The 18,974-nt window shown below is 36.6% G+C and overlaps 1 protein-coding gene and 1 pseudogene across 3 annotated transcripts in view; one reads left to right on the top strand and one right to left on the bottom strand.

The window, feature by feature from the left end:
• The window catches only part of vwc2l (von Willebrand factor C domain containing 2 like), a 70,355-nt gene that overhangs the window by 47,307 nt on the left and 4,074 nt on the right, over positions 1 to 18,974 (bottom strand). For 2 of the 3 annotated variants that reach the window (XR_005608648.1, XR_005608649.1), the window contains 2 exons: positions 17,015 to 17,080; positions 16,625 to 16,871 (listed from right to left, as the gene is read on the bottom strand). The exons of the other annotated variant lie outside the window; for it this stretch is intronic. The gene's annotated coding sequence lies outside the window, so the exon portion shown is untranslated. Of the gene's footprint in view, positions 1 to 16,624; positions 16,872 to 17,014; positions 17,081 to 18,974 lie in introns of those variants that run through there. 3 annotated transcript variants of the gene reach the window in all.
• LOC120433672 lies at positions 425 to 5,609 on the top strand (annotated as a pseudogene).

Genomic DNA, 18,974 nt, shown 5'->3' with positions numbered 1-18,974 from the left:
CAAATTCACTAAGCGCAAAAACAAATTGAAAAGCGCAAAAACAAATCACAAAAGCGCACAACAAATTGAAAAGCGCAACAACAAATTGAAAAGCGCAAAAACAAATTCACTAAACGCAAAAACAAATTGAAAAGCGCAAAAACAAATTCACTAAGCGCAAAAACAAATTGAAAAGCGCAAAAACAAATCACAAAACGCACAACAAATTGAAAAGCGCAACAACAAATTGAAAAGCGCAAAATTGAAAAGCAAATTCACGCAAACGCAAAAAAGCGCAAATTGAAAAGCGCAAAAACAAATTCACTAAACGCAAATTGAAAACAAATTGAAAAGCGCAAAACAAATTGAAAAGCGCAAAACAAATTCACTAAACGCAACAACAAATTGAAAAGCGCAAAAAACAAAAGAAGAATCACAAAACAAATTGAGAAGCACAATTACATTAAGAAAACCGGAAAGGGTAGGTACCAGTCGGCAACAGGAGACATCACTGATTGGATGTCCGCGCTGTTCGTCTTTGGAACCGGAAGTTACTCTGCCTGTAGCGCATTTCGTTTGAAAAACGGCGGAATGTTTTGTCCTAGCTATGGGAAAAAGCTGGTTGAGGAGTCACCAAACTTTGCAGCGGCTGTGGCGAGAGGCTTTATCACGCATCTTGCATCGGAGACACTTCACTCCCATTGAGTAAGTTAATAAGCATAATAAAATGTTTGTTATTTATTGATTTATTAGCCTAGCGTTAGCTGTTTCCAGACCATAGCAGACCAGAGGGCTGTTCCACTAACCGAGCTCAGAAAATCGAGGCTCATTTGAAAATGCACGCAGCTGTCAAAATGACTGCTCAAGACCTTTCTAGTAGTGAAGGTCTGAGGGCAGTTCTAGTGTTAACAAACCTCGCAGCTAGGGTGCCACGGACCAGACTTGTCCACAAGCATATTGCATAATGAATGAGCAGAAAGACTGCAGGTTAGCCTGGTTCCTGGAACCGAATTTGGGGCAATCGAGCCTGGATTTTCAGAGTGAGCCTGGCTTTTGGGATTAGCTTGCTTCGTGGAACAGTCCTCTGAGCATTTCCACAACTGAAACGATAATAAATTAGTTCATTTATTATGTTTGGTTAACTTTAGGAACTAACACTATTATGTGTCTATACATTAAAACTTAGTGGTGTAGAATTGTATTGGTCAATAGTATCAGTTACATTGTCATTCCTTGGTAGAAATTTTCTAGTGAGATTATTCAGTGTTGTCCTTATTTGCGTGTTGTGTGGACAATGGAATGTCACATGAATGAATGTCTTTAATGTGTGACATTGTAGTACATTTTTCCTTTGTTTCCTTTAGCATCACAGACTACCTCAAACTGCCCGACTCCAACCTTCAGCACCTTCTTAGAATACAGAAAAAGAAAAAATGAAGAGAGGCAAAAGTTTTCTGAAGGGAGGAAGGGCTTAAAGAAAAAGGAAAAAAGAAAGGTTCAGGTAGTTTGGCTAGCTCTGTCTGAAAACAAGTTGAGGTTAATTTTCTAATGACATTCTTTTGTTATTCCTTAGGGAGTTGTGTAAAAATGTTCAGTGTAGTAAAGCTATCCAGAATAAGAACAATTGTTTGTGAGTAATTGTACATTTAGGTTGTCAGGAAGATCCCTCTTTTGCAGTTAATAAATATTCAAGTTTGAATAGATCTGCTTAGTCATATTAGTATCTACTTGGCCCATTGTTCATGTCTTTTTCCTTACAGATAAATGTCGGCTTGATGACCATTAAAAGGGTGGTTTGAAGCCATACCGTGGAAAAACTATTTTCCTAACAACAGACCCTGACGCTACTGCCACAAGTCTGCTCAATCAAGCTGTTAAAAAATGAAGGACTTTAACAAAGATCTAAAAGATGGACCTTTCCTTCTTCTGTATCCGGATGGCACTGAGGTCATTACTGTCCCTGGAACACAAAGACCATTTACACTTGAGGCTTATAAGGCTGAAGTTGGCAAGCCTTATCAAAGAATCACTGTTTTCATCTGCTTGAAGAGTGACTTTGAAGATGGTAAGCTGCTAATGTTTGTTTGGATTTTGACACACATTCCTTAGTTTCAACAAATGCTAATTTTGAAATTGTGAAATGATAACATTACATAAAAGCACCCAAGTCAATAGCATACCTACATTAAAATGGTGAATGGCCTGTATTTGATATAGCACCTTCTAGGGTTCTACAACCCCCAAGACACTTCACAACAAAACCAGTCATTCACCCACACACATTCACACACTGCTGGTGATTAGCTACAATGTGGACACAACTGTCCTGGGACTCACTGATTGAAGCAAGGCTGCTGTACACAGATGCCACCTATCCCTCCCACTACCACCACCTGGCATGGAGGGTGAAGTGTCTTGCCCAAGGACACAACAAATGTGACAGACTGAGCAGGGCTCAAACCTTCAACCTTTTGATTACAGGGCGGGGCTTTTAACTCCTCTGCCACCATTGCTCCCTAAATTAGCTTGTATATGTTATGTTTCTTCCTGGAAACATGAAATTCAACCATTTTGGATCTACTGAGTCATGAGTTTTAAATGCTAACTTTATGCCTTTCGTATTAATCTATTATTGATGATCAAATAAAGTTTCATACATTAGTATGAATTTAGTTAACTTAACTTAATTTGTTTTCATGTTTTGTAGTTGGAGAAAACTCAGACTTGTCTGACTCTGACCCAGAGATTGTTATTAAAAGGCCCTCTGAGTTTGATCTTGCTGATACACTGGTAAGTACAATTTAAAAATTTTTATAGAGTTTTCTTGTTGTTTAGCCACCACCATTTGCCTCAGTTCAGTAAAACAGTTAATAGTTATATGTGAAATACATTTTGTGTGTGTGTGTGCGTGCTCGGCGTGCGTGTGTTTGTTTGTTTGTTTCAGCCATTGGAACTTCAACATGAAAGCAGTCCTTTACAGAAAGCGGCAGAATATGAGTAAGTGATATTTGAAGAACATGTAATCTTTTACTGTTTTTGCCTACACTTTGTATTAATGAGATATACACTTTTGTCATTCATTCTGTATATGGTTTTTGGAACATGGACTACATAATACTTGTATTGCTTGTTTGTTAGTTAATCAAGATGCTTAAATATTTTCAAAGTGTCAATTAATATTTTCACAGTACACAACAAAAAATGCTTTTCTTTGTTCTCTAAGGAAGGGTGCTGGGGATCTTGTGCTTGCTAATGAAGTACAACAGGTAAAAACTATTTTATTAGTAAAACAGTGCAGCAGACAATCTCCACCGCCTTTACTTTGCAATTAGATAACGATTCACTGTTTGCTGAGCCCCAGAAGAACCTGTGTTAGTAATTTAAACATTTGAATCAATTAACCGCCATCTTGTTCTGTACAAGACATCATGCAATCATGAGAGAAGTATATATACCTTTAAAAAAAAAAAAGTTCCTTTTTTTTAGACACACCAATTTGCAGGCACATGGAATTATTGCAAATTTGGCACTGGAACTTGACCACAAGAAGGTCAGCAGGTTCAATATATCAAGGTCAGCTGTATGGGATGGAGCTGTTAGAGGATTTCGACACAGCACATACTCTGACAACTACGACATGTTCATCAAGTTTAATGATGATGCTGGCAGCTTTGAAGAAGGTTTGGATACAGGTGGCCCGGGCGAATTCCTCACACTTCTTATGGGCAGTCTGCGAAATCGCCCCATCTTTGATGGACCTCTCCAGAAACAATTATCTTGTATATAATTCAAGAGGTGGATGTTTTCTCCGTAATTATTACAATGGAAATTTTAATAAAAATTGGCGTATTTTTTTTTCATTAGCATATTTAATAGCAATTAACCATGATAATTATGTGCCCTGTATAACAGCTGCCAGGCAAGATGAGTACTTTTTAGCAGGAAAGATGATCGCTGTATCCATTGTGCATGGGGACCAGCACCACATTTCCTCTCCAAGAACCTGGTCAACCACATCACAGGGAATCAGAGTTTCAGCGCCACTGTAGAAGATGTGCAAGATGAGGAGATCTCAAAATTTTACATCAGGTGAAAATTACCTAGGCTCAGGGAATGGGTTTACTTAGAAGACACTTGGGGCCAGTTTAAAAGATTTAATCGGGATAAAAGTTATCCGGGTTGGATCATATCTTGAAAGTAGATTCTGTAATCTGAAAGGACGGATTTCCAACTCCCAACAACACAAGTGAAATAACAAATTGATTATTTTTTAATCCAATGTTTGAATGAATCGTAAAAAGTAGTGAAAATTATATTTTTGTTTTCTTACAGTAAACCTTTTTTTTTTTTTTTTTTTTTTTTTTTATAGGTTCTGAAAGCTGAATCAGAGGAGTCTTTGCATAATCTTATTTTGCAAAACAGCACAATCTTCAAACTGCTGGATGCCTCAGAAACGTCAAGCCTTTTGAGAAACAAGCATTTGTGGAGGAGTACCTCAGATGGTACATCCTTGAAAGAAACCAAAGTGTCATTCAACGGTAAACTCATTACTCCTTTTAAATTCAGGATGGCCAGTTGCTCATCACAGCAGCCACTGACATTTTCAGACCTTCAGATGTATATGAAAAAACTGATTCAGTAGCATCGGTGATCTGATGATGAACAACTAGTTAATTCCTGAGCCACTGTCGCACGCTATTAACCTTTTGACACTAGAACTCTAATTTTGTATACATTTATTGTTCACAATGACCCATAATAATCATAGTGATGCAACATGATTAATTTTTCAGTTATTTATAAAAAGAGGTGATCCCTTGTTTGACACACTTGTTTATTCCAGTGTGAAAGCACTATTTTTTTTTAAATGCTAAAATCCCAATGAGCTCTTCTTTTTTTGCTGTCACAGTTAATTTCTGAGCGCTATGAATTGTTTTTTGTGTATGAGTGATTCTATGCATTTGAAATCTGTCCAAATTTATAATGAAAGATCTAGTAGGTAAAGACATTTAAACACAATTTAGAAGACTGCAATAGTTATATCTATAAACCAATTATTAGTTATTTGTCTATCCTTTGCAGATTTAAAGATGGACTGGAAAGTCTGAATTTTTAAGTGCACTGCAACAAAATTCCAGTGTGCTGGCCCCACTCCTATGCTTCTCTGCCAAGGCCCTGACTGCTTCAGAACTGGAGAGCATGTTCAGACCAGATCTCAGCCCAGCAGGAAGCAACAAGCGGCATAAGGAGGTCCTAACACTTGGCTTTTGGGCAGATTATCTCCTTGATTGTGAAGGTTTGAATGACCATTTTTATTTGTTTATAGTTTTATGAAAGGAGAGGTGAGGAAATAAATTTTCTGTAATGTACTACAGTGTTTACTTTCTTCTTTCAGAGAAGGCAACAGCAGTGTGTCTGGAAGATTTGATGATGTTTGCCACAGGGCTGACGGCAGTTCCACCGGCAGGAATGACACCACCACCATGCATCCAGTTTTTAAGTGTTTCGCCTTTTCCAGTTGCAAACACCTGTGCAAATACTCTGAAGCTACCATCTGTGACTCATACAGCATCTTTAAGGCCAACATGGACTTTGGAATTCAAAATGCTCCAGGATTTGGATGTTCTTAAATCAGCAAGGTCATCAAGTTACAGTTACTGAGTTACCCTGTTAGGTTCAGCTGCCGTTGGCATACTACTTAACACATTTATGTGACAAGCAACTTCCATATTGTTAAACATTTAGTTGTTTTTCTGAATATTGTGTATGTTGGAAAAGTGACAGAAATGCTGGACACTATTTGTAAATGGTTTTATTAAAGAAAATTTTAAATGTTTCCTTGTGGTTAAATGTTAATATTTAACTCCATGCCAGTTGCTGTATATTATGAACAATATTATATTCAATTTAGCAAGAGGAAAGGAAACACTACTAACATTAAAAATGAAGGAAAAACAGAAGGGCTGGAGCACTCGAGTCCAAAGGTTTTATTAGGTGCAAAAAGGAAAAGAAACTAACGTTTCGACACCGTGTGTGTCTTCGTCAGAGTAACTCTGACAAATGTCATTACAAACTGAAGTTCAGTTGGTATCTAAAACCCAGCTATGTCCTTCAGGGCCAAATACAGTTCTGTGGCCGATTCCCAGTCTTGTGGCTGCTGCAGTGTGTTTTGTTGTACAGCCTGTTGTAAATATTCCTCAATGTTTGGATCACCACACAATCCAACCAGTAGCCCCTCCTCGGGAAACACATCCAGTTCCCTCTCCTCAACAGCAAATCCACAGTCTCTTGAACCATATCTGCAAAATGAAAATAGAACAGTGAAGGATTTTTGCTGACAATATGGAACTATATAAATCAACGCATGCGGTGACATGTTATAAACTGCTCTATCATACTTATGTGTAAAATTATGAATATATATTAACCAACTTAAGCAATAACAACACCTTGCATTTAGTTTGATGCAAAGGTTAATTTTGTTAAGAACTCAAATACCTGTGAGGCAAGAGATAGAGTTTGTTTGGAATCCCCCTGGACACGATGCAAGTCTGCTTGGCGGATCCTGTGTTTGTTCCAGAGGTCTTTGCATTCATCCAGGTCTTTCTGCAGAACCCCTGTGAAGCAGAATCTCAGCAAGCATTACGTTCAGTGGCTTCCATTGAAGTTTCCAGAGTCTCTTAGGTCTCCAAAAAGTCCATCCAAAACTGAGACCTGGGTATATAATTAATATTTAAGAATCAATTTAGCTTTGTTCTTGGTCATTTTATAGGGTTTGTTACATTTTGGTCCCATTTAAAACATGCCACAAATGGATGTCAAACAAAGTAATGCATATTAGTTTTCCATAAATATTGTAGCGACCCTGCAGTAATGTTCTTGTTAAAAATGCTGTATTCTTTTCACTCTGTTCTGTGTGTTGATTGTGAGGAGTGGAGAGTTTGGTCTGAGTTTTCATTTTGTATTGGCGTCGTTAAATCTAGGCAAGCATGCTCATTTCGGCACAACAGCTGACAGTGACCATTTTGAGTTCCTGCAATAAAGTAACGGCTGTTAACGTCTATCTCATCCAACTTTTCAACACGTCCAGCAGGACGCTACTCTATTTTCTTAAATGCATGTAAAAAACAACAATCTGATCAGCTTTCACTGTAGCTTACACCTACCAGACACAAATGTACCCACCTTCCTCTTCTGAAATAAGACCACCATGACTCGATGCGCTGATTCCCAGTAGATGATCCGTAACTGTGGCTTGACGATCCAGCATAATAGTCCGTGTGCGTGACGGAGGGTACACTGTATTGCTGCCATAGTCCCATTCTCAGTCCCGAAGTCTGTTCGTACTCTCATTGGTATCACACCGAGACTCTTTACACAGTTTATATAATTGTGCGCTATAACACCGGGTTGTTGTTTGTTGCTCCACACAAAGCCACATCAGTCTTCTTGAAAAGCCATCTATACATCCTGACAGGGTTTCAGTTTATCATAGCCATCTACATGCCATATGTAATTGGGCCCCATGGAGTGATACGTGCGTCTTGTGAACCTCCTTCGAGTTCTCAAAGCGATTCCTTGAGGATTTAGTTGTCTCAACAGCCTCATAACTACATCACGCTTGACACGCAGCTTGTGTTTTTGTTTGAGAACTTGCCACATGGTCCGATATCCAAACAATTGTCCTGGTCCTCGAAGCTCGGACAAAATGGCACGCCTCACCTCAGGAAGTGGAGAATAGTTGCCTCGTCTGTACAGTCCAGATTCTTTTAAATGTGTTTTCAGTGTACGCATACTAATTGAAATGTCATGATTACACTTGAGCATATCCAGTATCACCTCGTATGTATGTCCTGAATCAAAATATTCTCGAATAGTGACAGCTATGTTTGGGTCACCGCTAATGTTCATGTTTGAAAATAATGCGCTACAGGCAGAGTAACTTCCGTTCCAAAGATGAACAGCGCGGACATCCAATCAGTGATGTCTCCTGTTGCCGACTGGTACCTACCCTTTCCGGTTTTCTTAATGTAATTGTGCTTCTCAATTTGTTTTTGTGATTCTTCTTTTGTTTTTTGCGCTTTTCAATTTGTTGTTGCGTTTAGTGAATTTGTTTTTGCGCTTTTCAATTTGTTTTGCGCTTTTCAATTTGTTTTTGCGTTTAGTGAATTTGTTGTTGCGCTTAGTGAATTTGTTGTTGCGCTTTTCAATTTGTTTTTGCTTTTTCAATTTGTTTTGCGCTTTTCAATTTGTTTTTGCGTTTAGTGAATTTGTTGTTGCGCTTAGTGAATTTGTTGTTGCGCTTTTCAATTTGTTTTTGCGCTTTTCAATTTGTTTTGGCGCTTTTCAATTTGTTTTTTGCGTTTAGTGAATTTGTTGTTGCGCTTAGTGAATTTGTTGTTGCGCTTTTCAATTTGTTTTTGCGCTTTTCAATTTGTTTTGGCGCTTTTCAATTTGTTTTATGCGTTTAGTGAATTTGTTGTTGCGCTTTTCAATTTGTTTTGCGCTTTTCAATTTGTTTTGCGCTTTTCAATTTGTTGTTGCGCTTTTCAATTTGTTTTGCGTTTTCAATTTGTTTTTATGCGTTTAGTGAATTTGTTTTTTGCGCTTTTCAATTTGTTTTTGCGCTTTTCAATTTGTTGTGCGTTTTGTGATTTGTTTTTGTGGTTTGCACTTCAGGGCCACCGTAAAATTAAGATGGCTGCTCCATGATAACATACCGTGATCAATTTAAACTGGTTTCTTGATGAAGACAATGAGTTCATTGTGCTCCACAGTCACCAGATCTCAATCCAATAACACAGGAGGAGTTTCACATAATGGATGCGCAGCCAATAAATCTGTAGCAAGTGTGTGATGCTATCTTGTCAATATGTATCAAAATCTCAGAGGAATGTTTCCAGCATCTTGTTGAATCTATGCCACAAAGAATTAAGCCAGTTCTGAAGGGTCGAATACAGTACTAGCAGGACGAAGTGGCTGCTGAGCAAATGTCTGTAGCAGATATATAAAGGAAAACAAAGACAGTTTAATTTACTTTTGCTCTGACATGGCAGGCCACTCAGAAATATGTAAGAAAATGTAATATGCACTACACGCAGCTATGGCTGTATTCTGATTTGAAATGTTTACAAGAAAGAATAAAATGGCTATAGCTGTGCCAAACTACCTGTACACTTTTCTATTTTAAAGCAGGTAGTTTGCAGGTGTCATTAAACAGCCAACAGTCATCTATTAAAACTGACTGCCCTGCATACCAGCCATTTATCACTTGGCTTGAGGCCAGTTCTCTGTTCTCAAACCTAATGCCTAATAACAAAAACATTACAAAATACAGAGAGTTGATACAAATGTAAATTATATTACTATTTTATAGATTAGAGCTGCAGAAATAAACCACTTAACTACTATGCAACTTCAGGTGAAAATGATCAAATTAATTACAGTCTCTTAGGACAAGGATACTTGCTGTCAAACACAGTAGCACATTTCATAGACAACAGCACATGTTCATCCATTAGCTTTTTGTTCTTGTTCAATACTCGCATTATCGTGAATGAGCAGCTATCAGTTAGCAACTGATAGCAACTTTTTAAACCAATGAGTATTTGCTTGACGATTATTCTAATATCCATACTTTTCTGTCAATCAAGCTCTACATGCAATCCCTGTTTGTAACCTGCTAATGCAGGGCTTTGTCCTTCTTGTGTATGTGTAGTAAAATAATGAGATGTCTTTATATAGTTGAAGTGTATTCTTTCTCCACATGTGAATAAATTATGGTCCATTCCTGATTGGATTTTTGTCAAGAGACTGAACAGGTAATGAAAGCTTTTTGCATGAGAAGGGGTTACTTTTGGGGGAGAACATTGTATGCTCTTAATAATGGTTTTATGAAATTTATGCAGTCATTTTCTGGCTTAAAGATGAAGAGATGATGAAGTAAACAAGGCAATGGCATGAGAGTGCTAATCCTCTGCATCATTCAGTCCTTGGTATCTGTCTGAAAGGGTCAATGATTGACTCTGATTTCGCCTATTCCTGGTTCCGAGGAAATGAATAGATGCCAATCACACTCCTGCAATTCTGTCAGCAGGACTGCCCAGCTATGAATAGATGCTGCACAAAGCCTTCTTTATACCAGTCCTAAGTTATAATTACATGCTACACATCACTGCAGGAGGTACAAACCATACGAACCACACAAGTTTGCTGTAATGTATAAGAAAATAATATATACAATCATACAGATGAAACGGGTTTATTTCTAAAGCATTGGAAACTTATTTTTTATGCTTGAAAAACATAATCAAATCAGTAGTTACTATGGCTCTACTCTATTTTTTTGAGTTCTTTGAAAACAAAAAATGCAACTTTACTAAAAAAAGGTTTATATACATTTTTAAATTAAGTCAAATATTACCAAATTGTTTGCTGGATCTTGGCTGTCTCATTTAACATCCGCTTCTAAAGAAAACATGCACATAGATTAGGAAAACTGCAAGCCCTGAAGGCTGTCTGCACTGTATGTAAGAGTATTAAAATTCTGAGTCAATCCAATTCAGCAAAGAGTTATTGAGTGTTTCAAAAGACTAAATCCCCTAACGACAACACCAACCACTGCAATAGCATTATCATGTGATAGCATACCACAGTACTTTTTATATATTTCATATAAAGTGCTCACATCTGATGCCAGGTTGATGTGGGTTTAAGTGTTTAAGGAACATGCACTGCTGCATCATTTCCAGCTGACTGCCCTCATCCTGCATCTTCTTTTTCTGGGATGAATCTGTGAAAACCAGTGGATTGTAGAAAACCTTCCAAAGTGCAAACATGCTATTTGTGAAATTTTGTCTATGCATCTTTTTAATAATCATCAGTAAACCAGTGTGTGACCTCTTACCTTAATGCATATCATAATCTATTGGAAATCAGTTCAAACAGGGCTCGTCTCCAATCATGTACAATTCCTTCTGGCTGGACAGTTGACCTAACACTCCGGCTGGGTTTGGTGTAGCAAGTGGACTGTGTGCAACAATCTTTGTAACAAGCATGAGTCAGGCATAAGGCATGATAAGACTGCCTTGATAAAATGTGATTCCTCATCACAGAGGCTGTCTAACCTTTGCCAAAGGGAACAAGGCCAAGGCTTAGCCTGAAATGAAATGAAAATCTATTGTATTCAAAAGTCTCAAAATGCTGAGAAACTTGTCTTGTCTGTCTTTCAGTCACTGGAAAATAATGCATGTGGCCATGTAGCTACTAGATGAATTAAACCATATACAGCGTATTTTTGTATATATTTCTCTTGTTTTGTATATATCCCTCTTGATTGTATACATTTCTCCTGTTTGCTATTTATTCCTGCTGTCTACTATTTATATGTTATTCCAGCACAATTGGTGTGAAGCATCCACATGTAAATGTACAATGACAATTAAGTGATATTCTATTCTATTCTATTCTATTCTAAGATTAGAGGTACATACTGGTAATTGACAGGTGTGAGCCTCATACACCTTAGCAGTCTACATGAAAAATACCCCATCATTGTACATCACCTTATGAATTGAATGTCTTTAAATATATTAAAGTAATTTTGTTTCAGTGCAGTCGGGGCTGATTTCTCATACAGAGAAGAAAACAGTGTCAGAGAAAATCACCTTGTTTATTTTGTGTCAAAGCCACTTTGACTTATCATGCAATATCTCTGCACAAAGAGCAGAGCTGATGTAATACAGCCCTTATTAGAAGTCTCATCACTGTGTGCCTGCAACTGCTCCATCCCACTGTGATTTTCACTGAAGACCTTTGTGTTCCAAGTATTCTTTTATTTTGTATTCTGGTCCTACCAAAGAACCTCATGCATACATTATTCCCAGACAATTGCAGGCATACATATTTTGATGAAGAAAATACCGAGTGTGAAGCTGGTCAAAATTCTCAATTCAGTCTTAAAATTTTGTATAATAACATGCACAATCAAGAAACTTTTAAGTAATGCAGATTTATGAATTATGTGTGTGCATGTGTGTTATCCTAAAAGAATCTGAAAAGAACGCTGAAAAGGGATGAAAAATGCAGATGTTTTCATCTCATAGCATCATGTGTGAACCTCTAGAGAGATCATCTGTTGCTGATTATCCAAATCAGTAAGTATTAAAGGTGTAAATTACTATTCTAGCTCTCTAGAGCTTCCTTTAGCTGACATATGGTAACCAACCCAGAAATTATGTGGAGCACCTGAAGCAAAATTTACTATACTAAGGCCCTACATACTAATACGGTATTGCTGTATTTATTATTTTTAGTTCCTAATGTTACTTTTGCTTGTCAGAGCTGGTTGCTGACTAGAATCACTGAATGGGATGCTGCCATAAGGTTGAGCTGTGTTAGTTCAAGTCTGTTAATCTAAGCCTATTACCTTTTTTGTCCCATAAATTTGTTTTAGACTTTGCAGGGCAATGCTGCTGTTTGGAGGCTCACTAAATTATCTTCATGACTTGCTGCACCCTGTCATTTCCTTTCTCTACTTCCTTCATTATCATGTTCTGATTAAAACACTAATGAGAGGGAGCTTAGGATGAAATTGTTGCCATTCATGTCCTTTTTTTGAGGAGGATTTAAAAGTCTAATGCTGTTATGTGACTTTTATTATGTAGCAAAAATTATACATTTTGTACAAATAAATAAATAAATAATTAAAAACTGTACCTATTAGTTGCACAGCATGATGACAAATTAATGCAAAAATAAAAGATGATATTTCTGTATTCGCTTTTAAAATTTCTGATCTTAAACTGTAATGTAAATCTGAAATCAGTGCAAGAATAAAAAAATATATACATTAATTTTTTGAGTTATACTTGCGTATCAAATGCAAGGAGAGGGGAAAGTGTGTTCATGTCATATGTGAGAATCAATTATGTAGATCTGGTCTCTTTTGATGTGCCATGGATGGTGCTTTTTAGTTAATTTGTGATTCAAAAAGGGATTTTTTTGACATAATTTGAAATATGCATAGATGTTCGGGGATTGTTTTTTATCAGAGTCTTTAAAACCCTGCAAGGCTGCACTATCAACATATTTCCCTATACAACATGCATAGTCAAAATGTCTACATTCAGTTCTAAGAGTTCTGCTGGCTGTGACAGCAGAGGCTCTGTTGAACATACAAAACTTGGGGTAAAAATAAAATAATCAGATTTTACTTTTTTTTCTAGATTGAACTGATCTAATTCTGAAAACAGATTATTTTCACAGGGTTTGCAAGTAAAAATGTATTCCCTATTTTAGAATAATTCTTTTTCCAGTGATGCACATTGAAAATGCTTTTTTAGGTCCATGAAAATTGCATCATGAATGTAAACTCAAATCCAGCATTGTTACGAGAGGATAGTACAAAGCCCTTGTGCATATACTTTAACTATATGTGGAATTCATGAGAGAAAAAAAAAACAAAGTAAATTTACATAGTGTGCTTCAGATACAGCAGCTGCTGATCAAAAATCAATCTAATTCTGATTCAGTAAAAGGACTAGATGTTACAATCCCTGACAGTGCATTGCTTTTAATGGAGAAAATCTTGGGGGATGGCTGTTATGAGGAAAAGCAGCCCACAAACTTTACCAGCGGCACACATCGTTGTGTGCCTCAACTTTCGTTCTTTTACCCAAGCTAATCTGCCATTTTTCCTTGGTTAGGTATAGGGATTAGAGATCTGATCTAAATTATTAAAATTTGGGACACATCGTCAGTAGTGGACCTTGGATTCATCGGGTGTTTCTGCCATTACCACTAGACACCCTCATCCAAGGAGGCCCTGCCAGGGCTGATCAGGCCCCGGAGTGTGTCAGTGGTTTATGTTAAAATTGTTATTTCTCTTGATTATATCAAAGTTATATTGTTAGTATAAAAGATAATTTTAATATACCCTTCTTGTCTTACCTACCCCTTACCTATTGCTACAAATACATTATGCAGCCTTAAGACAGAGAATTCTAATGGGCTATGCAATTTCAAGTCCAGCAGTAGGTCAGTAGGGTGGTGCTCCAGGCCAGCTAACAATCGTTGTGCAACTCAACCTGACTGCAATCGCTCTCAGACAGACTGGTGAAGCTAAATGTGTCTAATTTATAAATACAGTTTACCAAAATCTTGCAGTCAGTCTGAGTCAATCTGTGGCAATGAGTGCAATCTGTCTGTGAAACAGCTCTTTGAATAAAGGACTTGATTATACTGGTTGCCAACTAGCTGTATTCTGTATACTAGTTGTATTCCTATATAAAAGTGAGGTTGTGGAGCACCTATGTCATTTTACAGTTACATCGTCATCCTGCAGCAACTATGTCACTATTTGTTAAGGAATTTCTGTGTCAAACCAATAAGGTTCTGAATGGACTTTGAATGTGACTAATTAATGTCAATTTATGTTTTATGTGAATGTCTGTGTAGATTTTTGAATTTCACACTATTATCACAGACAGCATGTTATTTCAGTTTGACCCCATTCAATTGCAAAGTAATAGCAGCCTGACCAATCAGCACCAAAAATGTTTTGAAAATGGCAATCAACTGCAAGGGATTGGCTACCGAGTCCCTGTTTTTAAAGCAACCCTTTCTCAGTTGTATAAAGCATTTGCATTCTATTTTTATCCTATTGCATATTTTATTCTATTTATTCTACTGTATATAGTATTTTATTTTATTCTATTCTTTACAGTTGTGTACAGTATTCTTATTTCTATTCTATTCTATTCTTATTGTATTCTAATTTTGCTATATAACTTTTGCACTGTCCACTTCCTGCTGTGACAAAACAAATTTCCCATGTGTGGGACTAATAAAGGTTATCTTATCTTATCTTATCTTATCTTATCTTATCTTATCAAAGGTAAAGAGATTGCAAGTTCAATGCATGGTCTCAATCCCTTGATAGAGGTCTTAAACCACTGTTTGCCCTGTAGCATTACACTAATCAATCAGCAAATTGTTCAAGAAATCCCTAAACAATCAGATGGAGCTGTTATTGACTGCTGCTGAACAACATGTCAGTTTAATGCCAAGAAATCAAGTCACACCTGTTTGTGTATTTACCTTCATCTCAACTATCAAAGCCTCCTAAGCTAATGTATCTAACTAAAAGCTGTGATGACACTGACAGCTTTATTTTCCTCAAATCAGGAATTATTTAAAATCCATTAAAACGAAATATGGACAGGCTAAATGCAAGACAACAGGGGACAAGAATACTAAATTCCAAGTTTTAGAGTTACTGTGTGATGCATTCAGTTTTTGTCTGTGTTTGTTGTTCAAATGAGAAAGACCTTCACATTCCTGATGGAGATAAATTATTCTCAGAGGATCTTTTGAAGAGGTAATCTTTAGCTGAGGTTGAAAAAAAATCCATCTTTTCTTTATTACTTTTTTCTTTGATGAATTCTCTTCACATGAGTAAATTTAAAAACCTGAACACTAAAAGTACTGTTTTGTGCCCAGATCTCCAAAATCAAAGTTTTAGTTTTCAAAGTTTTTTTTTTCAAACCAATATTTTCTATATGTAAATGTGTGTGATTACTGGTAACAAAAGTAAATAATAAATATTGATGTTTTTCTTATTTCACAGAAATTTGAAGAATTTTCCGAGACAGGATTTGGAGACTGCCAAACAGAGAAAAGAGAGACTCCTCATTGTTTTGTTTTTTTTTTGTGATTAGCACTGTGTACAAACATTTCTTTAATAAAACAAAAGAATATTTTTCTCCTTTTACTTGTGCACCTAAACCAAAAGAAGTTTTTGCAAAGCTTTGGAAAGCTGCATATCCAATTCATATAGGTCACTGCCCCGGCGTTTCAGCAGAACACAGGAATATCACAGCCTTTTGCCCTCTGTTTGCCCTGATGTGTTTGTGCAATTTTCCTCCAATGGTAGCCTACACATTTGTCACCCCTATCTCCAGTGGCCATGCCTCTGCTTACAGGCCAACACTGCAGACTAAAATGTTAACACTCTTGGGAGACCTGTGAAGTTTGTTAGGTCTCTGAACCCATAACCTACTTCTTGATTCAAGGAACAGTCTGTCATTGACATTAGGATGCTGAAAATATCTTAAAAGGAGGACTTCATTATCCATGTGTGTATTCAATATGAGCTGCTATGAGCAAAACACATCCATCAACCTTCTGTCGAATGCTAAGTAATATTAATGGTCATTAGACTATGATATTATATATCCAAATTTGGGCAAACCAATTCATGTTTTTTAGGACATACAAATCTGTTCAGTTTCAGTTTGACTATTTTTAAGGTTAGGACAAAATACTGATACAGTAGTTTATAAAATTATTTCCTCCTTCAATACAATTATATTTATGGTGTCATTACTTTTCTTAAAATATCCTGGTTCTGTAAGGAGATTTGTTCTCACCAATCACAGAATAGTGCTCCTCATTTAGTGAACAGGAAAAGGAAAACTGCACCAAAACTAACACTATTTGTTCTGAGAGACTGTAGGACAGCAAATCAGAGAGTTAATTAATTGAATGTAAATCTTTTAAGTAGAAATTCTGAAAATGCATTCACATATAAAGACATGTGTGGAAATTAAATAAATAATTTCTGCATTTTGCCTTATTATGGGTATGCTTTCTTCCTCACTTACAGAGATAGTGTGATATATCACCAGTGATTGTTTTGTGATGTAATCAGTAGTCCATTACTGTGATTATAATGGAGACTCCAATAAAATAATGTTTTTAGTTAATAACTGACTGGCATTCCAAGGTAAATTGACATTCATGTTCATTATTTTTCCATTTTTCATTGCTTTTTGTTGATATTAAACCATGACAGTTTACAACAGGAAGAAGAGTTGGGCCAGCCGTCCTACCTGTGAAAAAGCAAAAACCTAAATCATAACTGCACACAAGTATTATTTTGTGTCATTAAGTCACATTGTACTTCTGTGGTCTGTCTTTTCACCAACAGTAAGTCAACTAATAATATACAAATTATAATATTAGCAGTACTCACTTCTCTCTAGTAGTAGTAGTAGTCCTCAGTGGTGCATGAGACAAAGTGTGAAGGAAGACCAATCACCTGTTTAAGACATGCAGTAAAGAGAAAGTGTGGCTGATAAGCTAAAAACTATTGCTGGTCAAACTGACAGTAATAACACTGTTATGGTAGATAATGTATAGCAATACTTTTGTATCCCGAATTAATCTGCAATTCCCACCCCTCATTTTAATATAAGCAGAATATCAGCAGAAGAAAAGAAGCCACTGACCTCATTCCCAATCACTGCCCCAAATGAATGAGCCACACATCAACCTCAGCTTTAGCCCCAAGGATGTTTAAAGAAAAGTTTTTTACCGCAGCCTTGGCTTTGACATTAGATTTCTTTGGGATTCTGATTTGTATGCAAATGGGATAAATGTTTGATACCACAGCATTGGTGCTGCATGGAGATTAATGACAGCTTGGCAGTGTGCTGGCTGGTGAATTAATATTCCTCATCCTTTGGGCTGTGTCCGGTTTCTGTCTGCAGGAAAGATGATAGGTCTGGCTCTGCAGACTGGGTATTACTTGAAAATGTGACACTAACATATCTGCATTAACTGTTAATGCCTAACAAAGGCTTATTTTGGACTTACGAGTGCACTGTCTATTAAAGTCAACAGGGCACTCAGGAGCATATGTAGATGTCAAACATGTTAAATAACAAACAAAATCCATTGAGACGGCCTTCTGATGACAAAGCCATCTCAAAGGAGATGGCTTTATCTCCCTTTGGAACTTTTCGTTTTATAAATTTTGATTTTCAAGTATTCAAAATATTCCTGAGATTTTTGTGCAGCAAAATACAAGTTTAACAAAGGAAAAACTTCATTACTTTGCAAACAAGCAAAAGTGTAGTTGGCTTTAGTGAAAACTTTCAATAACATTTCAAACTTTGTAGCATTAGTCTATATTTAATATCGATTCCCCAGTTGTTCTCTTTAAAAAAATATTTTTTTATTATAGTAAACCTTGAAATTGTAGAATAATAATTTCAACATGGTCCTTTTTTGTGTTCTCTTGGGGTTTTGGTACTCCTACTAAAGTAGAAAATGCCTGTGTTAATTAATAGTGCATGAAAGTATAACACATCAGTGTAGTAGATAGGTAGGAAGAGAGGTTGTATGGTGCCTGAAAAACTTGCCAGTTTTCTGTAAAAGTTGTGTTGAGCACTCTACTTGTGTTGAGTACTATGCAGAACATCAAAACCACCATGTGGAAAAATAACAGTGCATAACAAACCAGCCGTTATCACCTTTGTGATTAAAAACAGTCTGGTCTAGAGTGTGTTAATGACAATGATGTTGAATAAAAACAATATTCATTAGGATGGGCTTGTCATCTTAATTCACTTTGTTCTGTTTGTTAAATGCACAAAAATCAATTAACTTAGTGTCTGTTTTGATGTCCTGAGTGTTTCACTGACATAAGTATACAATGCAGTCTTAAATCCAAAATTACCCTTTGCAAACAAAAATGGAAGAAAACCCCCAAAAACGTGAACCTAACATACAATGAGCTGTCAGATTCAGGCTTCTTACCAAGCTTGTTTTGGTACACTAGACCACTAGAAACATCAAGTCATCCTAACATCCTCCTCTTCTCTTCTTCTTTCTGTTCCTTCATTTCGTCTTATTACCATGGGGGGCGGGGCTTTTAGTTGCGCTGGAATTCCTTACCCCCTGACCTCAGAAATATCAGTTCTTTCCCCCTTTTTAAGTCCACACTCAAAACCCACCTGTTCAAGATAGCCTACTCTGTATAACTACTCCATGCTCTTAAACTTTATTTTATTATTGTGTTCATTTCCTGTTTTTATGCTTGTCTTATTTGTTCTGTACAGTGTCCTTGAGTGTTTTGAAAGGCACTTTTAAATAAAATGTATTATCATTATTTACAACTGCCTGAAAAACCTTCAGTTGATACAAAATGC

This window comes from Oreochromis aureus, linkage group 16, assembly GCF_013358895.1.
Source record: "Oreochromis aureus strain Israel breed Guangdong linkage group 16, ZZ_aureus, whole genome shotgun sequence".
Classification (NCBI taxonomy): domain Eukaryota; kingdom Metazoa; phylum Chordata; class Actinopteri; order Cichliformes; family Cichlidae; genus Oreochromis; species Oreochromis aureus.
The sequence above is the reverse complement of the archived record's forward strand: the minus strand, read 5'-3'. Positions and strand labels throughout refer to the sequence as shown.